The following is a 21,534-nucleotide window of genomic DNA, read 5'->3' as shown; positions in this document are numbered from 1 at the left end:
TCCTACTACGTTATAAAACTCTGGTTAGACCACATCTGAAGTACTTCACCCAGTTCTGGTCACTAGTCCACAGAAGGGATGTTCTGGAACTGTAGAGAGTCCAAAGAAGAGCAATGAAATTAATAGGGGGGCTGGAGGACCTCAATTACTAGGAACGACTGCAAGCACTAAATGCATTCTCGCTGGAGAAACAACACTTGAGAGGAGATATGATAGCTATTTACAAATACCTCAGTGGCGCTCCCAGCATAGGAAACAGACTTTTCAGTCTCAAGGAGTGTAAGAGGACATGGTGCCACACAATAAGATTGGGGGAGAAGCGGTTTAACCTTAAACTGCACAGGGGTTCTTTACTGTCAGGGCTTTATGGATATGGAACTCTCTTCCACAATTGGTGGTGGCAGCAGGGAGTATGTATATTTTTAAGAGACTCTTGGGATGCACATCTTAAAGATCACAACATACAGGGATATAAGAATTAATTATAGACACTGACACACGTAAACCTACACAGATTGAACTGGATAGACTATTATCTGTATTCAACCTTATCCACTATGTAACTATGCACTCACAAACATCCCAAGATAAAGTCGCCTTTCAAGAAAATCTCTGTATCCACCGGTTGATAGCAAGCAGAAGTGTCTGGCTGAATTTAACAAAGACGTACCAATATAAACCAGAATAGTGTATTAAAGTGGTTGTAACTTCAGAAATGAAATATTAAAATAAATGATATCCCTCTATCCTGTTTCAATTAGAAGCACTAAGTGTCATTTCTGCTGTAATATGCACTTATCAATGGATCTCCCTAGGGCCATCCTAAGCCTTCCGTGCACAGCATATTTATATATAAAGATTTTTTGCACTGATCTATGTAGGTATGTTTTCATTGAGTTGAGTCTGACACTTCTGCTTGCTATCAACTGACGGATACAGAGATTTTCCTAGAAGGCTCCTATATCATGGGATGTTTGTGAGTGCATATTTTACCATTTTTCTCTGTGTTTTTTTCTCAAAAACTAAACACCAAATGTGAACAAAGGAAATGCACTTAAGAATGTGTTTTGTTTTCATAAACGGTTTAGTGAACAAAGAAAACAGTTGACGATAACAAAGAGTTCCAAGTACAGCGCATACAATGAAAAGTAGGTACAACGTGTAAAACCAGAGCTTTCGTAAAAGTAGGAAAGAATGTACATGACACAAATGCATGATCTACACCGCTTAATAAGATTGAAGCCTAGGGGCATGTATGTACCTGAACATTGTATAACACGAACAACTGTTAAACACATAAATTGACGTAAGCAGGAGACCAGAAAGCAGACATAAGGTAGGTAATAAAATCTCAAATACATTAAACAGTGAGCGCTCAGAAATCAAAAGCAGCTAGCACAGGTGACCAACCTAAAAATTATAATAAACCAAAAACCTGCAGCACATAAAAAAAAAAATTCTAGAAAATTCATATAGTCATAAACAAAAAGTGCACCCTGAATTAAATAAAGTGCAAAAATGTACAGTGCCTTGAAAAAGTATTCATACCCGTTGAAATTTTCCAAGTTGTGTCACCTTGCGTCCAAACATTTTAATGTATTTTATTGGGATTTTATGTGATAGACCAACACAAATTAGCACATAATTGTGAAGTAGAAGGAAAATGATAAATGGTTTTCAATTTTTTTTACAAATAAATATGTGAAAAGTGTTGCGCACATTTGTATTTAGCCCCTTTACTCTGATACCCATAACTAAAATCTAGTGAAACCAATTGACTTCTGAAGTCACCTAATTATTAAATAGAGTCCACCTGTGTGTAATTTCGTCTCAGTATAAATACAGCTGCTCTGTGAAGCCTTCAAAGGCTTGCTAGAGAACCTTAGTGAACAAACAGCATCATGAAGGCCAAAGATCACACCATAAAGGTCAGGGATTACGTTATGGGGAAGTTTAAAGATGGACAAGGAGAGAATTAATCAGAGGAGCAACCAAGAGGCCCACTGTAACTCTGGAGGAGCTGCAGAGATTCACAGCTCAGGAGGGAGAATCTGTCCACAAATAGTCTACTATTAGTCGTGCAATCCACAAATCTGGCTTTTTATGGAAGAGTGGCAAGAAGAAAGCCATTGTTGAAAGAAAGCTATAAAAAGTCCCATTTGCAGTTTGCGAGAAGCCATATGGGGACACAGTAAACATGTAGAAGAAGATTCTCTGGTCGGATAAGACCAAAAGTGAACTTTTTGACCTTTTTGCTACTGCACATCACCCTGAACACAATATCCTCACCGTGAAATATGGTGGTGGCAGAGCATTATGTTGTGGGGATACTTTTCTTCAGCAGAGACAGGGAAGCTGGTCAGAGTTGATGGAAAGATGGATGGAGCCAAATACAGGGCAATCTTAGAAGAACACCTGAGTCTGAAAATGACATGAGACTGGGGCGGTGGTTCACTTTCCAGCAGGACAATGACCCTCAACATACAGCCGTAGCTACAATGTAATGGTTTAGATCAAAGCATATTCATGCATTAGCATGGCCCAGTCAAAGTCCAGACCTAAATCCAATTGAGAATCTGTGGCAAGACTTGAAAATTGCTGTTCACAGACGCTCTCCATCCAATCTGACAGAGCTTGAGCTATTTTGCAAAGGAGAATGGGCAAGAATGTCACTCTCTAGATGTGCAAAGCTGGTAGAGACATCCCCCAAAAAGACTTGCAGCTGTAATTGCAGCAAAAGGTGGTTCTACGAATTATTTTTTATGGGAAAGACACGTAACAGATATTAAGGCTGCACACCCTGGAAAAAGCAATATGGGAAGGTTCCCCCAAGTTGTTTTTTTTAGCAGCAATGTAATAAATGTCAAAGAAGGGGATCAATATGAATAAAAAATTCTTTATTACCAAAAATATCCAATATCATGTGCGATTAAAATATTATCTCTGGTTAAACAGTACATATTCCATGATAATGCAAACATATATGTACACAGCATTACATTACATAATATTGGCTGTGTGGATGACCCGACGCCTTTCCACCTGTGCAGTCGTGGTTTTCTTCTGGGGAGTAGTTTGCTTTAAAACAATATATTCAACATTTCAAATTACAAAAATATTACATCCTGCACCAAATCACATATACATAATGGGCCAGATTCACAAAAGAGATACGACGGCGTATCTCCTGATACGCCATCGTATCTCTGTTTCTAACTATGCGACTGATTCATAGAATCAGTTACGCATAGATAGGCAGAAGATCCGACAGGTGTAATGGACTTACACTGTTGGATCTTAGGATGCAGTACCGCGGCCGCCGCTGGGGGGAGTTTGCGTCGTAAACCAGCGTCGGGTATGCAAATTAGGAGTTACGGTGATTTACGAAGATTTTTCCCATCGTTACGTCGTCGCAAGTGTTAGATTTCCGTCGCAAAGATAGGGAACCTTTAACATGGTGTAAAAGTACTCCACCATGTTAAAGCGGGAGTTCAACCATTTCTTTTTTTTTTTTTTTTTTTTTCCTTTGTAAGCTTCCTGCTCGTTCGGTCTAGGGGAATTGGCTATTTGTTTTAAAATATGATCCGTACTTACCCGTTTTCGAGATGCATCTTCTTCCGTCGCTTCCGGGTATGGGTCTTCGGGAGCGGGCGTTCCTTCTTGATTGACAGTCTTCCGAGAGGCTTCCGACGGTCACATCCATTGCGTCACTCGTAGCCGAAAGAAGCCGAACGTCGGTGCGGCTCTATACTGCGCCTGCGCACCGACGTTCGGCTTCTTTCGGAAAATCGTGACGCGATGGATGCGACCGTCGGAAGCCTCTCGGAAGACTGTCAATCAAGAAGGAACGCCCATTCCCGCAGCCCATACCCGGAAGCGACGGAGAGGATGCATCTCGTAAACGGGTAAGTACTGCTCATATTTTAAAACAAATAGCCGATTCCCCTAGAGAAAACGAGCAGGAATCTAAGGATAAAAAGTGCCCTCTAAGGGTAAACCCCCGCTTTAAAGTATGCCTGTCTTTCCCGCGTCGCTTTTGAATTTTTTTAAATCTTTTATTTTTCCCGGCGTAAATCTTTTTTCACAAAACGTCGGCGCGTCGTAATTTCGCGCAAAGCACGTCAGGAAATTTGCGACGGGAGCATGCGCAGTACGTCCGGCGCGGGAGCGCGCCTAATTTAAATGGTACCCGCCCCATTTGAATTGGACCTCCTTGCGCCGGACCTGTTTACGATACACCGCCGCAAATTTCCAGGTAAGTGCTTTGTGGATCGGGCACTAAATCGGAAAAATTGCGGCGGTGTAACGTAAACCGGTTACGTAAACTTGCGCCCGCTGTACATGAATCTGGCCCTATGGTGTCATATTTACCGCTGAAGAATAGAATGAAATGATCTTATAACCATAGACTTAAAAGCAGTTGAGTGATCTGAAGGACTCTGCGATTGTCCCCACCTCCCCCAAGGATGGGGCTCAACTTGGGAGGGCTTGCAAGGAGCCACACTATTTTACACCCTCAAATGAAGGAGAGAAGCAGCACCTGCAGCAATGTCCCAAATCATGTCAAAGAGAGGAAAACCAAATTCTTTTATTTATAGCATATTGACAAAAAATGCCTATTAAATTATCAGTAATGTAAGCTTATTGCTATATTGTTGGTGTGTGACTTCATTAAGGTGACATATTTGCCCAATGAAAAAGTGAGTGAAACTATTTGAATGATGTGATTGTGTGAATAAGGTGTGTGATCAATGAATCTGGAGAGAAAAAATCTTTAAGTGATAACATTCATGAAGAATCGTGCCAAACCAATCTATTAACCTTCTATGAGGAGGTGAGCTGCCATCTAGATAAAGGAAGGCCCGTAGACGTGGAGTATCTGTATTTTGCCAAAGCATTTGACACAGTTCCCTATAAACAATTACTGTACAAAGTAAGGTCCGTTGGCATGCAGGATGGGGTGAACAGCTAAATCTCTGTATTTGGGGACAATACTAAACTAAGCAGGGGCAGGGCAATAACTTCTCCATTGCATTTGAGTGGCAAAAAATATGAATGCAATACACTCACTGGGGGGGGGGGGGAGCACTGGGGGAATCAAAGATGGAAAAGGACCTGGGGGTCCTAGTAGATGCCAGGCTCAGCAATGGCATGCAAGTAAAGCAAACAGAATCTTGGCATGCATTAAAAGGGGGATTAAAGGGTTGTAAAGGTTCATGTTTTGTTCACCTTAACCTCCCTGGCGGTATCCCCGAGCGTGACTCGGGGTGGATTTTCGATGCTAGGATCGGTATCCCCGAGTCACGCTCGGGGTAGATGTGCAGAGTGTGCAGCGGCGCAGCTTACCTGCTCGCAGCATCCACAGACAAGTTACTCACCTTGTCCCTGGATCCTGCGATGCATCCCCGCTGTGTGAGCGAGCGGGACCTCGCTCGATTCACAGTGTCCCCGTGGGCCGCCGATCTCCGTTCCCTGCGACGTTACGACGCACGGGGGCAGAGAACGGCACCAAATTCAAAAAAGTAAACAAACACATTACATACAGTATACTGTAATCTTATAGATTACAGTACTGTATGTAAAAAATACACACACCCCCTTGTCCCTAGTGGTCTGCCCAGTGTCCTACATGTACTTTTATATAATAAAAACTGTTCTTTCTGCCTGAAAACTGTAGATTGTCAAAAAGTGTCCCTTTATGTCAAAAATGGTTTTAGAGCAGCTAGAAAACAGTGATAATAAATTATAATCACTTGCAGAATTGTGCTATAGCGATTTGTGGGGAAATTCGTCATAAAAAAATAAAAGTAATGACAGCGACAATTCTGCAACTGAGCAAATTTCTGTGATTTTGAGTTACATTATTAAATAATTTTTATTATAATTATATTATTATTTGTTATAATTATTTATAATTATTTATTATATTATAATTTATAATTTTGTTTTTAAAAAAAAATCATACCCGGGATGCCTACTACACTCTTGTTTGGTCAGATTTAAATGAGTTATTCCTAAGAATTGCAGGCCTACAGTAAAAAAACGCCAAATTTCCTTGCAAAATAATTGTACCGCTTTTGGTACGTAATTCCAGACAGAATCATACCGCCAGGGAGGTTAATGCATCCTATGCATCCTATGTGTTTGCATTATCATGGAATATGTACTGTTTAACCAGAGCTCATATTTTAATCGCACATGATATTGGATAATTTATGTAATAAATAATTTTTTATTCATATTTATCCCCGTCTTTATCATTTATTACATTGCTGCTAAAAGAAAACTTGGGGAACCTTACCATATTGTTCTACAAAGTATTGACTCAGGGGGACTGAACATAAATGCACGCCACACTTTTCAGATATTTATTTGCATAAAATGATGAAAACCATTTAACATTTTTTTTCCACTTCACAATTATGTGGCACTTTGTATTGATCTATCACATAAAATCCCAAACAATTTCAAGGGGTATGAATACTTTTTCAAGGTACTGTATATCAGTGTGAAGCTACATAAATTATGTATATATGAGAGAACTAGTGAAAGTGTCATCAAAGTGACCATAATAGTATATTGTTCTAAAATTGTATCAATTATATATAAGCGCTGCGCAAACTGTTGGCGCTATATAAAACTTGTATAATAATTATATACACTATATGAAGATACTAGTGAAAGCGTCACCAAAAAGACCATAAAGTGCCAGTGTTATTAAACAAATGAACAGTCTAAGGAGTGTCCAAAAAATCAAGGAATATCTGTTTTAAGACCTCCACCATTAATATTCCCAGTGCAGCAAATCACTATGCACTCACTGGAAAGCTAATGAGGATCAGCCTATCATGTCACATCAACCTTACAAAGTCCTGCTTTGATCTTCCATACAGACCATGTGTATCCAAAATAGAGTCCTGTGTGAAGAATGCTCGCCACACAAAGCCTAAAAAATGCCGTATATAGTGTAGTTTTTATTGTATATTTAGATCAGCTTTAAAAACATCAGCTTCCACGTGGAACAGTACAAACAAATTCAGCCTGACTTACTAAGATAACTGCTGATCCGGGTCCGAGATGTCCCTGATCCGGGCAGCATGACGTCAGCACGTAATTAGCACTAGAATTCATTTAAAAAAATGTATAAAAATTGCATAATTTTTTTTTTCATAAAATTGCATACAATCTCAAGACATAAACAATAATAATAAGAAGGCTATTTAACTACTTCATTACTGGGCACTTAAACCCCCTTCGTGCCCAGACCAATTTTCAGCTTTCAGCGCTGACGCATTTTGAATGACAATTGCGCGGTCATACAACACTGTACCCAAATTATTTTTTTATCATTTTTTTCCCACAAATAGAGCTTTATTTTGGTGGTATTTGATCATCTCTGCGATTTTTTTTTTTTGCGCTATAAACAAAAAAAGACAGAAAATTTGGAAAAAAAACACAATATTTTTTACTTTTTGTTATAATAATATCCAATTTTTTTTTTTTATATTTTTTTCCTCGGTTAAGGCCGATACGTATTCTTCTACATATTTTTGTTAAAAATTTGCAATAAGCGTATATTGATTGGTTTGTGCAAAAGTTATAGCGCCTACAAAATAGGGGATAGATTTTTTTTTTTTACTAGTTTTTGCGGCGATCTGCGTTTTGTTTTGTCAGGCCTGCGATATTGCGGAGGACGTATCGGACACTTTTGACACAATTTTGGGACCATTCACATTTATACAGCGATCAGTGCTATAAAAATGCACTAATTACTGTATAAATGTGACTGGCAGGGAAGGGGTTAACACTAGGGGGTAAGGAAGGGGTTAAATGTATTCCCTGGGTGTGTTCTAACTGTGTGTGGAGGGGGACTGACTGGGGGAGGTGACCGATCTGTGTCCCTATGTACAAGGGACACAGCATCGGTCTCCTCTCTCCCTGACAGGACGTGGAGCTCTGTGTTTACACACAGAGCTCCACGTCCCTGCTGTCACCGCCGATCTTGGATACATGTAAGACATTGCGGCCGCCAGGCATGCACATCGGCATCCCAGCGATGCGCCGGGCACAGTGTTTCCCCGCTGCGTGCCCCCAGCGGCGCGTGCGGGAAATGTAAATAGCAGGACGTCCAGAAATGTCTACCCGGCACTTGAGAGCCGTGCTGTGGACGTCTTTCGTCTCTAGCGCAGCCCTCTAGTGATTAAGCTCTACACTTATGGTAGACATGAAACAGCAAAAAAAAAAAAAAAACATAATTTACACATACATATAATGGCAAGAAATTATATAAATCAACAATAACTATTATCATTAAAGCAATTAAGGTTGATGTCAATGTTGAGACCTCTGGGTGCCAAAATCCCCATCTTATTAATACTTTTGGTTTCCAACATGCACACCATTCTACGCTTATTGCACCCCCTCTAAAGTGGACAAATCAAATTAATCCCCATAAATTTAATACCATCAGGGTCCTTATGATGGGACTCCCTAAAATGTTTCAAGAGAGAATGAGCCAGTTCACATATCTCCGAAGCAGGTTCCGGTGCAGTGTGCCGGAAAAGGCGTGCCTTTTGTTGCGTTTCAAGTTCTATTTCAGCCAAAAATTTGGGCTGAAATCAGACCAGAAACGGTGAACCAGCACGCACCGGACTCCTGCTGTGAGCCGCATGCGGGGACGGTGTGAACCGGGCCTCAGGGCTATCCGGTCCCTTAAAGTGGGCACTCTATGAAAGACAATTTCTGGTCTTTCTGGCAACAAATTCTCAAAAGCTGGGTCACCTCTCTAAATCCCCAAATGCTTCTTAATAATACTCCTAACTTGCACATGTTGTGTGGAAAAGTTTGTAATAAAGGGACAGTCCAAACTATTTTGGATTGTGCCTTATGTCTTTGAGTATTTAGCAGAGTGTACCTACTCATTTCAGTTACTTGTTGTATAGCATTATCTAAAGACGCTGCATCATATCCCTTCTGTAAAAATCTATCTTTCAATATTCCTAATTATGATTAATAATCATTTAAGTTGTTACAATTCTGCCTTATCCTAACAAATTAGCCATTAGGTATGTTCCTTGGCCACAGGGGATAATGACAGCAATCAGTAGAAATTAAGATGTTATTTTCCATAGGCTTAAAGGAAGATTTAGTAACAATTCAAGTACCATCATTAATCAATATTAAATCTGAAAAAAATATTTCAATACGGCTATAGTTATGCATTAATTTGATGTTCAAACTTTTGGTATTCAGGGCTCCAACAAAATTGTTAAGCGATTCCTCACTACCTCGTCATAGGAGAAGGACATCATCTATAAATATAGCCGGTAGAAAATTAACCTCTGGACAAGCTCTAGAATAGATGATGTCTTCCTCTCAATCAAGAAGTAGCAAAATAAACTATTTTTGTATGTCTGGAATGTCATCAGCCCAGGGCTGTATCTTGGCCTAGGCCGACAAGGCCCAGGCCTAGGGCGGCACTTTGTGGGGGGCGGCGCCCCCCCTGCACAAAAACATCCCTCTGATCCGTCCTCCTGACACCTGCGGCCTCCTCCCGGCTCACATACAGCCTCCCGTGTGCACACACGTGGCATCAGCGGCCGCATCCACCGCCCAGAGCCACTGAGGTGCCTGACCAGTGCAGAGTTATTTGCAGCCTTGCGTGCTGCACCGCCAGGGGTCTGGGAGCCTGGATGTGTCTTCTTCAGACATCCAGCCCAGACTCAGGTAGGAGGACACTGTTGTAAGCGGAGAGTGGGGAGCCGAGTGTATGGCAGCCAAGGAGTGAGTGTATGGAAAGGGGGGGAAAGGCTGTGCAGTCTCATTGTGCTGTGTTTGGAGGACTGGTGGCAGCCCGTTTTTGCTGCAACTTGTAGTGCACTGTGGGGGCTGAGATATGGCAGCCCCGTTTTTGTTGGAACTTGTAGTGCACTGTGGGGGCTGAGATATGGCAGCCTTGTATGCTGGGACCTGCAGTGCACTCTGGGGGGCTGACATATGGCAGTCTCCTATGCTGGGACTTGTAGTGCCTTAGACTGTGGGGGGACTGATGAATCCTCATTCCGCCACTGAGGGCACTACAAGTCCCAGCAGAGTGGTTTGCTATTCTTCCATCCCCTGTAGTCTAGGGCACTACAAGTCCCAGCATAGGGGGCTGCCATATCTCAGCCCCCCAGAGTGCACTACAAGTCCCAGCATAGGAGGATGTCATATCTCAGCCCCCCAGATTGCACTACAAGTCCCAGCATAGGAGGCTGCCATATCTCAGCCACCCAGAGGGCACTACAAGTCCCAGCAGAGCAGGCTGCTCTTGCAGAACAGAATCATTAGAATCAGTTTGGCATCTTTTAAAAAGGCAGAGGTCGTTCCAGCCACAAGCAGCTTTTGAAAAAAAAAATCTATATATTCTCCCGTCCTTGAAAACAGGGAGCCGATGCCACTTATAATAGGTCTCACTCCCAACCTGGCCATTCCCTTTTGGCCATGTGGGAGGAGGACGCCATCTATTCTATAGATTGGCCCAAGTTAATTTTGTACCGGAAATATTTAGATGATGTCCTTCTCCTACGGCAAGATAGTGAGGAATTGCTTAACAATTTTATTGGGACCCTGAATAGCAATAGTTTGAACATCAGATTGACTCATACCTATAGCCATAGTGAGATGAATTTTTCATATTTAACATTAATTAATGATGCTAGTGGAATTGTTACTAAATCTTTCTTTAAGCCTATGGCTAAAATCAACTTCATTCCTACTGATAGCTGCCATCATTCCCTGAGGCTAAGGAACATACCTAAGGGCCAATTTGTAAGGATGAGGTGGATTGTTCGAACAATTGTACAATTGTAAGAACTTAAGTAATTATTATTTACAATCAGGTATCTTGAAAGATTTTTGGAGAAGGGATAATGCCATTGTCACGCTTACCCCTAACTGCTGCGGTGTTCTTCACCTATAGCAGCCCCCTTTCCCATAAGACAAGCAGGCCTACTTGCAGGTACTCAGTTACCCCTAGGTCTTATACACAATATTATAGTGCCTGGCCACCACGCTGGGGCAGGCATGAACTGAGCAAAGCAAATAGGTACTTGCAGTGGCGGAATTATAGGGGTCGCTGAGATCGCAATGGCGACCGGGCCCCTTGCTGCAGGGGGCCCTTGAGGGCCCCCTGTACTCTTTGATAGAAGGATCGGCAGTTGAGCGGCAGGGGCGGCTGAGATGAGCTCCTCGATGGTCAGCCGAACTGTGCAGGGAAGGAGCTCGTCACATGAAAGTAGAGTGTGCTCTTTGTCTCCCCCTAGAGTGCAGTACCCGGCAGGAAGAGCCAAGGTAAATGTCTGCCGTTTTTTTTATGACTATCTATCTACTGTATGTGTGTTTATATGTGTGTGTGTGTGTGTGTGTGTGTGTGTGTGTGTGTGTGTGTGTGTGTGTGTGTGTGTGTGTGTGTGTGTATGTATATGTGTGTGTGTGTGTGTATGTATATGTGTGTGTGTGTGTGTGTGCATGTATGTATGTATGCATGTGTGTGTGCATATGTATGTATGTATGTTAAAGCGGTTGTATACCCACTGTCATTTTTTTTTTTAAACCTGAAAAGCAAAAGCCATAATCAGCTAGTATGCACCGCATACTAGCTGATTATTAAATACTTACCTTGGAACGAACCTGGCCCACGCCGAGGGAGATGTCATCTTTCCTCAGTGTGTCTTCCGGGTATCGCGGGTCCAGCGCTGTGATTGGCTGGAGCGGCAATGTCGTCACTCCCGCGCATGCACGCAGGAGACTTCTCTCCGGCAAGGTCACTGCCTGCTGACACCGCTCACTGCCTGCTGACACCGCTCACTGCCTACTGACACCGCTCACTGCCTGCTGACACCACTCACTGCCTACTGACACCGCTCACTGCCTGCTGACACCGCTCACTGCCTACTGACACCGCTCACTGCCTACTGACACCACTCACTGCCTGCTGACACCACTCACTGCCTACTGACACCGCTCACTGCCTGCTGACACCACTCACTGCCTACTGACACCTCTCACTGCCTACTGACACCTCTCACTGCCTACTGACACCGCTCACTGCCTACTGACACCGCTCACTGCCTGCTGACACCACTCACTGCCTACTGACACCGCTCACTGCCTGCTGACACCGCTCACTGCCTACTGACACCGCTCACTGCCTACTGACACCGCTCACTGCCTACTGACACCTCTCACTGCCTGCTGACACCTCTCACTGCCTGCTGACACCGCTCACTGCCTACTGACACCGCTCACTGCCCTACTGACACCGCTCACTGCCCTACTGACACCGCTCACTGCCCTACTGACACCGCTCACTGCCCTACTGACACCGCTCACTGCCCTACTGACACCGCTCACTGCCTACTGACACCGCTCACTGCCCTGCTGACACCGCTCACTGCCCTGCTGACACCGCTCACTGCCCTGCTGACACCGCTCACTGCCCTACTGACACCATCCACTGCCCTACTGACACCGCTCACTGCCTACTGACACCGCTCACTGCCCTGCTGACACCGCTCACTGCTTACTTACACCACTCACTGCCCTGCTGAGACCGCTCACTGCCTACTGACACCACTCGCTGCCCTACTGACAACGTCCACTGCCCTGCTGACACCGTCCACTGCCCTGCTGACACCGCTCACTGCCCTGCTGACACCGCTCACTGCCCTGCTGACACCGCTCACTGCCCTGCTGACACTGCTCACTGCCCTGCTGACACTGCTCACTGCCCTGCTGATACTGCTCACTGCCCTGCTGACACCGCTCACTGCCCACTGACACCGCTCACTGCCTACTGACACTGCTCACTGCCCTGCTGACACTGCTCACTGCCCTACTGACACCGTCCACTGCCCTGCTGACACCGCTCACTGCCCTGCTGACACCGCTCACTGCCCTGCTGACACCGCTCACTGCCCTGCTGACACCGCTCACTGCCCTACTGACACCATCCACTGCCCTACTGACACCGTCCACTGCCCTGCTGACACCGCTCACTGCCCTGCTGACACCGCTCACTGCCCTGCTGACACCGCTCACTGCCCTACTGACACCATCCACTGCCCTACTGACACCGTCCACTGCCCTGCTGACACCGCTCACTGCCCTACTGACACCGCTCACTGCCCTACTGACACCGCTCACTGCCTGCTGACACCGCTCACTGCCTACTGACACCGCTCACTGCCCTACTGACACCGCTCACTGCCCTGCTGACACCGCTCACTGCCCTGCTGACACCGCTCACTGCCCTGCTGACACCGCTCACTGCCCTACTGACACCATCCACTGCCCTACTGACACCGTCCACTGCCCTGCTGACACCGCTCACTGCCCTGCTGACACTGCTCACTGCCCTGCTGACACCGCTCACTGCCCTGCTGACACCGCTCACTGCCCTACTGACACCGCTCACTGCCCTACTGACACCATCCACTGCCCTACTGACACCGCTCACTGCCTACTGACACCGCTCACTGCCCTGCTGACACCGCTCACTGCTTACTTACACCACTCACTGCCCTGCTGAGACCGCTCACTGCCTACTGACACCACTCGCTGCCCTACTGACAACGTCCACTGCCCTGCTGACACCGTCCACTGCCCTGCTGACACCGCTCACTGCCCTGCTGACACCGCTCACTGCCCTGCTGACACCGCTCACTGCCCTGCTGACACCGCTCACTGCCTACTGACACCGCTCACTGCCTACTGACACCGCTCACTGCCTACTGACACCGCTCACTGCCCTGCTGACACTGCTCACTGCCCTGCTGACACTGCTCACTGCCCTGCTGACACTGCTCACTGCCCTGCTGACACCGCTCACTGCCTACTGACACTGCTCACTGCCCTGCTGACACTGCTCACTGCCCTGCTGACACTGCTCACTGCCCTGCTGACACTGCTCACTGCCTACTGACACCGCTCACTGCCTACTGACACCGCTCACTGCCTACTGACACCGCTCACTGCCTACTGACACCATCCACTGCCCTGCTGACACCGTCCACTGCCCTACTGACACCGTCCACTGCCCTACTGACACCGTCCACTGCCCTACTGACACCGTCCACTGCCCTACTGACACCGTCCACTGCCCTGCTGACACTGCTCACTGCCCTACTGACACTGCTGACTGCACTTCTGACTGACAATGTCCACAGCCACTGTTCACTGCAGCGCGCTATGCGTGCCTCCTTACTACTCTTCTAGGGTACCTCAAAGGTGTCCCAAATCTCCTACCATCCTATAGCGTGTACTACAAAAAAAATTGCTGTACGCCGCTAAAATGTTCGGGTTTGGCTTGACGAAAAGGTGGCAACCCTATGCACACTGCGTGCTGTTCGTTCAGCCGCGGGGCGTGCTTTTGCCGCTGAGCCTGAGGCAGCGTCTCACTGAGATTGTGGACCGTCCCCGCCCCCGCCTATCCAGAGACACAGACAGACAGATGTAGGGAGGCGGGGCGGACTCTGCAGCAGCGTGCGCGCGTGTACCTACCCGATGTCCCAGGCATGAGGCAAGACACCCTGGCGGGAGAAGGCACAGCACAGCCGCGCACAGTGAAGGTGACAGAGTGACCCAGGCCACAGAACAGAAAGTGGGGGATAGACTGACGGTAAGTCAATCAAAAGTGACAGTCAGAGTCTCAGAGATCACTCAGCTCAGCAATTGATACCATCCTCCTCCACCACCTGGCTGTGCCTCTTACTGATCCCATCCCCCCACCACTGATCTCATCCCTATCCCCCCATTACTTCTACAACAGAGGTGATGGGGGGATTCGGATGAGATCAGTGGTGGGGGATGGGGTCAGTAAGAGGCACAGGTGGTGGTGGGAGAGGATGCCACCACCGCTGCCACCTCCCACAAGTACTACCAGTCCACCGCTGGTACTTGATGGGGGTGGTAGCGGTAATACTTGAGGGGGGGGGGTGGCAGCAGTGGTACTTAAAGAGGGGTGGTAGCGGTGGTACTTGAGGGGGGGGTGGCCGTGGTGCATGGGAGGATGGGATCAGTAAGAGGCACAGGTGGTGGTGGGAGAGGGTGGCACTGCCACCCCCCTCAAGTACCACCACAACCACCCCCCTCAAGTACCACCGCTGCCACCCCCCCTCAACACCACCACTGCCACCTCCCCCTCAGGTAACACAGCTGCCACCCCCCCTCAACTACCGCCGTTGCCACCCCCTCAAAAAAAAAGTATCAAAATCATGCTTTTTGGGGGGGGGGGGGGGGGGTCCTTTGTGATTTCTTGCACCCGGGCCCAGAAGTTTCTAGTTACGCCTCTGGGTACTTGCGGTTGGCAGACAGGCAGAGTGGCTCAATGATATTTCAGGTACAAGGCAGACAAGGTTCAGAATAGTCAGGGTCAATCCATAGTCAAAAGGCAGAATGAGTTCAGAGAATAGTTGATATCCGATCTGAGGTCGTCAACGAGGGAATCCAATCTAGCAGAGCGGGGCAGGCAAACAGGGAGCTTTGGAACACGTATTACACACACGACCACATGCATGAGACTGTAGGCTTGGCTGGCCTAAACCAGGTTTATTCTTCACTAGAGCTGCACAATTAATTGTCAAGAATCGTTATCGCGATTTTTTCCCTGTTGTGATCTTGACAAAGTATTTCCCGATCTCTGCTGAAACCAACAGCCGTCAAAAGAAAGGAATACATCCGGGCAGCCGGCCAAATATCACAACATTCTTTAGCAGTGGAACTAAGTCTAAACCAGGGATCCTCAAACTACAGCCCTCCAGCTGTTGCGGAACTACACATCCCATGAGGCATTGTAAAACTCTGACATTCACAGACATGACTAGGCATGATGGGAATTGTAGTTCCTGAACAACTGGAGGGCCATAGTTTGAAGACCCATGGTCTAAACATTGTAACAATTTGTCCTTTAGATCAAAGGAATAGACTTTGTTGTGTAAATGAAGAAAGCTTAACCACTTAAACACTAAACCTTTTTTTGGCACTTGTTGGTTGCTAGAAAATTACTCAGAATCCCCAAACATATATATATATATTTTTTAGTAGAGACCCTAGAGAAAAAAATGGTGGTTGTTGCAATATTTATGTCACACTGTATTTGTGCGGCAGTCTTTCCATTTTTTTTCTTTTGGGGGTAAAAATTACTTTAATGAATTAACAAAAAAAAACTAACCAGTAAAGTTAGCCCAAATTGTTTTGTATAATGTGAAAGATTTTACACCACGAGAATTGTGAGAGAATCGTGATCTTTATTCTAAGCAAAAAAATCATGATTCTCATTTTGGCTAGAATCGTGCAGCTCTAGTCTCCACCCAGAGACTGGCCACCTTGCAGATGGACAGACAGACAAGGAGAATGCCACCCGCAAAACCAGAATGCTGGAACCAACAGCTATGATGGAGCAGGAGCCCACACACTCCTGACAGCTATAACAAAAATAGCAAGTAGCTGAAATGAGTAGGGAGAGATAAATACTCAAACATAAGACACAATCCAAAATGGTTTGCCCCTTTATTACTAACATGTGCAAGTTAGTAATATTAAGAAGCATTAGGAGATCTTGAGAAGTGAACCAATTTTGGGGAATTTGTTACTGGAAAGACCAGAAGTTGTCTTTCATAGAGCACCCACTTAATGGGACAGATAGCTCTGAATGTTGTTTACCCCCCTAGGGAGGTAACATTTTCTGACATGAACGCTTTCCTTGTAACAGTTAACATGTTTTTATTTATTAGAGTGTTCCTGTGAGAAGCAATATATAAGGAGGACTACCAGGAGATTGAGGAACAACCTCTATAATATCTCATTCTCTGTCAAAACATTTTAGGGGGTGCCACCATAAGGACCCTGCTGGTATTAAATTTATGGGGATTGCTTTGCTTCACACACGTTGGAGGGGGTGCAATAAGCATTGAATGGTGTCCATGTTGGAAACCAAATAGATATATGAGTTGGGCACGTTTGTACCCAGGGGTCTTAACATTGACATAAACATCAATTGCTTTGTTGATAATAGTTGAGTTAGGGCCCTTTCACACTTATCCGCCCCGTGAACCTCCGCTTGCTCAGCGGGGATCGCTCCATTGATCCCTGCTGAGCCGCCCTGTCTTTTCTCCGCTCTCCCCTATGGGGGGATCGGATGAACACGGACTATCTGTCAAAAATAGGGTTTTCTTCTGTCTGTAGAATCGGAGGAATGCGGAAGCGGGCGAGATCGGGTGTCAGCGGATGTTCATCCACTGACACCCGCGATCTCATAGGGACCAATGTATGTCCCTTTTTCATCCGTACACGGATGGATGAAAAAGCAGACATACGGTCCGCCCGTGTGAAAGGGGCCTAATTGTTGATTTATATAACTTTTCTGGCACCCTTTTCTATTCTAGATTATGTATGTATGAGATTTCTATTTAATGTTACATTATATATATTGATTTATTGTTGGAGGCTGAAGTGCTGAGAGGGCTCCCCTTGTGGCTGAGTACAGAGCACCCCTGAAGGTAGTAAAGAGAATGCAGTGCCCAAAGAAGTACAGGTTTCCAGCTGTAGTAGTCTGAAGAGCTGAGTAGCTGATTACCGGATGGTAGCAGGAACAAGCAGGATACACTGTAGGGCAGGTGTCCTTCAGCAGTTCTAGGCGTATTAGGCATCAGGGCAAACAGGAAACAGTACCAGGTCAGGGGTCATGCACAGTGGATCAGACAGGAACAGAGACAGGTAGCAGGAATTGGAACAAGCCAGGGTCATACACAGATTGTCAGATAGCAGCAGAGTCCGTAATACAAGCCGGGGCCATACACAGGCAATCAGGCAGCAGAGGAGTCAGTAGTAAAAGCCAGGGGTCAGAGAGCGGAATGAAGATAAGATAGGTCAGTAGCAAGCCAGGTCAGTAACAGGGAATCCAAGATCAGAACACATAGAGGCACATGAACACAGGGGGGCTGAGGATCATCCAGCAATCTTTTGAGCAGATCAGCAATCTCTTATCTCGTATCTCTTAAGTTTTGCACGTGCTACCGCACACATGCATTTGCCGATTAATGGCATAGCCGTACACTTGCATGCACCAATTCGCCATAGGTGCGCCAATGTCGTGAAATTTTATTTAATTTTATGGAAAAAAATGTTATTACATTTTTATATATATTTTTAGTTAATTCTAGTGCTAATTGTTTTTTTGCCAGCAATATATATATTGTATTTCCATTTTTTTATATTTGAGCTGGAAATATTATTGCTAATCTATAATATTGCGGCAATAGGTAATCTATAATGTTGTGTTTTTTTTTGTGTTTTTAGGTTTCGTTTATTTGGACCACAAAATAATGGCTGTTTTATTGAAATTGTGTGCTTTTTTTCATGTAACCTGCTGCTTAATTGCATAGTGCTCTGTGTCCATTTAATTTATCTGGACCATGGCAATATGGCTGAGCGTTAGTCCACAATAAAATGGCACGCCTCATTTCCTGTCTTTTGCCATGCCCGCAGGCTATTTAAAGAGGATACGAATAACGTCATCAGTAAGCATATCCCCTGAGGACGTGCATGTGTAGGAAACGCATTGGTTGAGGCCTTACATGATGACATCATGCCGGGTCCTGGATCAGTGGCCATCTTAGTAAGTCTGGCCGCATTTGTTTGTTCTGTTCCACGTGGAAGCTGATGTTTTTTGAGCTAATTTTAATATTCAATAAATACTACACTATATACCGCATTTTTGGGCTCCGTGTGGTGATCATTCTTCACCCAGGGCTCAGTTTTGGAAACACATGGTCTGCATGCAAGAGCGAAGCAGGACTTTGTGAGGTTGATGTGACATGATCCTCATTAGCTTTCCTGATGAGTGCATAGTGATGGTGGATTCACACGCTGAACACAACATGATTTCCTACACTGGGAAATATTAGTGTTGGAGGGCTTCAAGTGGATATTGCTTGATTTTGGGACAATCAATGGACTGTTCATTTGTTTAATAGCACTGGCATTTTTATGATCACTTGATTATATTTTTAATGCACTTTATGTTTATGACTATATGAATTTTCTAGACGTTTATGTTTTATGTGTTGTATGTGTTTTTGTTTATTATAAGGTTGGTAATATCCCCAAACCGTGGAATGAACCGGCACCTTCCTACCCTATGGCACCCCCACCAACCCAGGCAAGAGGGTACCATGGGATAAAGGGTCCCCCCGCCCTAAAAAATCCCCATTGAAAGGGCAGCATATCCAAAATATAGCCTTTAGAGACCCAGATAGCAGTAAAACCTGACAGGCTGCCGAATAGAGCCGAGCCGACCCGAGCTTCTTTCGGGAAGTTGTGACGCGCTGTGTGCGCCATCGTTTAGCATGTAAATCAATTGGCATGTCAATAGGAACGCCCACTCCCGCGGGATTCCCTACCCGGAAGCCGCGGTGAATTCCACGGCTAAACGCTATCTACAGCAAAAAAAAAAAAAAAGGTCAGTGTCATTTTATATGCAGAACTGGGCTGGATGTAGTGTTAGAAATGTTTTATAGGGTGAACCTCCACTTTAATCATTCTGTTAACAGCTTTGACCTAAGTGCTCTGGATAACATTGCTAAATAATATGTAATCTGAATATTTATGTGCAAAGGTATTCCTATAACACAATTCAATCTGAATACAATCACTGTGTTGTCTGTTACCACCAGCAGATGGCACTGCACTCCTAGTAATATCCAGAATATGTGACTATTCACCAATAGGGATGAGCCGAACACCCCCCTGTTCGGTTCGCACCAGAACCTGCGAACACACCAAATGTTCGTGTGAACTTTATAACCCCATTAAAGTCTACAGGACTTGAACGTTTGAAATCTAAAGTGCTAATTTTAAAGGCTAACATGTAAGTTATTGTCCTAAAAAGTGTTAGGGGACCTGGGTCCTGTCTCAGGGGACATGTATCAATGCAAATAAAGTTTTAAAAACTGCAGTTTTTTCGAGAGCAGTGAATTTAATAATGCTTAAAGTGAAATATTCCTTTAAATTTCGTACCTGGGGGGGTGTAAAGTAAGCATGTGAAATAGCGCATGCTTCCCGTACTAAGAACTGTCTGTGCACAAAGTGTCATTTCTGAAAGAAAAAAAGTCATTTAAAACTGACCTGCGGCTATAATGAATTGTCGGCTCCCGGCAATTCAGAGAGAATTCATTCATAAAAAAAAGCGTGGGGTCCCCCCAAATTCAATTACCGGGCCCTTCAGGTCTGAAATGGATATTAAGGGGAACCCCGCCGTCAATTTAAAAAAAAATTATGTGGGGTTTCCCCCAAATATCCACACCAGGTCTGGTGTGGATTTTAAGGGGAACTCCACCCCAAATTTTAAAAAAAAATGGCGTGGAGTTCCCCCAGAAATCCACACCAGACCCCTTATCCGAGCATGTTAACCTGGCCGGCCGCAGAAAATAGGGGGGGACAGAGAGCGCCCCCCTCCTCCTGAACTGTACCAGGCCACATGCCCTCAACATGGGGAGGATGTCCCCATGTTGATGGGGACAAGGGCCTCATCCCCACAACCCTGGCCGGTGGTTGTGGGGGTCTGCGGGCGGGGGGCTTATCAGAATCTGGAAGACCCCTTTAACAAAGGGGACCCCCAGATCCTGGCCCCCCCTATGTGAATTGGTAATGGGGTACATTGTACTCCTACCATTTCACGAAGGAAGTGTAAATAGTTGTAAAAAAAAAACACACACACACAGAGAGCAGTACAACCATAGAACTTTTATGGCAAATGTAAATATAACTTGCAAGTAATGCAGGCCAGACACAGTCTGAGAGTAAAAAACAGCGGCGTATGTACAGATTAGGTACAACAAGCTCTTAAGGATCAAACTAGACCATCAAAAGCAACCAGAAATGGTAAAAAATATATATATTTGTTGCGCTAGTTCTAAGGCCCCATACTCACGAGCAAACATGTCTGCTGAAACTGGCCCGCAGGCCAGTTTCAGCAGACATGTTTGGTCGTGTGTGGGCGCGAGCGGGCCGAATTCCAGCAAACATTTGCCCGCCGGGCCTTTTCCCAGCGGACAAATATTCCTGGACTTGTTTTAAAACAGTCCGCTGGAATCCTGCCCGCTCGGACATGTACGGTCGTCAGTACAGACCTACCGTACATGTCCAGGCGCCCGCCGTCCCTCGCATGCGTCGAATGACTTCGACGCATGCGTGGAAGCATTTTAAAGGCGGGCCGCCCACGTCGCCGCGTCATTGTCGCGGCGACACCGCGTCATCGACGCGGCGACACCGCGGACACGCCCCGCGTATTGTTTACGCGCGGACTTCTGTACGATGGTGTGTACAACCATCGTACAGAAGCCCTCTGGCAGACATGTATGGTGAAAACGGTCCGACGGACCGCTTTCACCATACATGTTTGGTCGTGAGTACCCGGCCTAAGAGTGCTGGTCAAATAGGGTAGAACCTAGTTTCTTAGGATGACAGAAACAAGAAGACCAACATATTGATTCTCAT

The 21,534-nt window shown here is 45.6% G+C and overlaps 1 protein-coding gene across 2 annotated transcripts in view; it reads left to right on the top strand.

The window, feature by feature from the left end:
- Window positions 1–21,534, top strand: part of LOC120917642 (5-hydroxytryptamine receptor 3A-like) — a 58,042-nt gene that overhangs the window by 16,752 nt on the left and 19,756 nt on the right. The window lies entirely within an intron of this gene.

The sequence above is a fragment of the Rana temporaria genome, chromosome 11 (assembly GCF_905171775.1).
Source record: "Rana temporaria chromosome 11, aRanTem1.1, whole genome shotgun sequence".
Lineage (NCBI taxonomy): Eukaryota > Metazoa > Chordata > Amphibia > Anura > Ranidae > Rana > Rana temporaria.
Note: the sequence above shows the minus strand (reverse complement) of the source record. Positions and strands in the feature narration are given on the sequence as shown.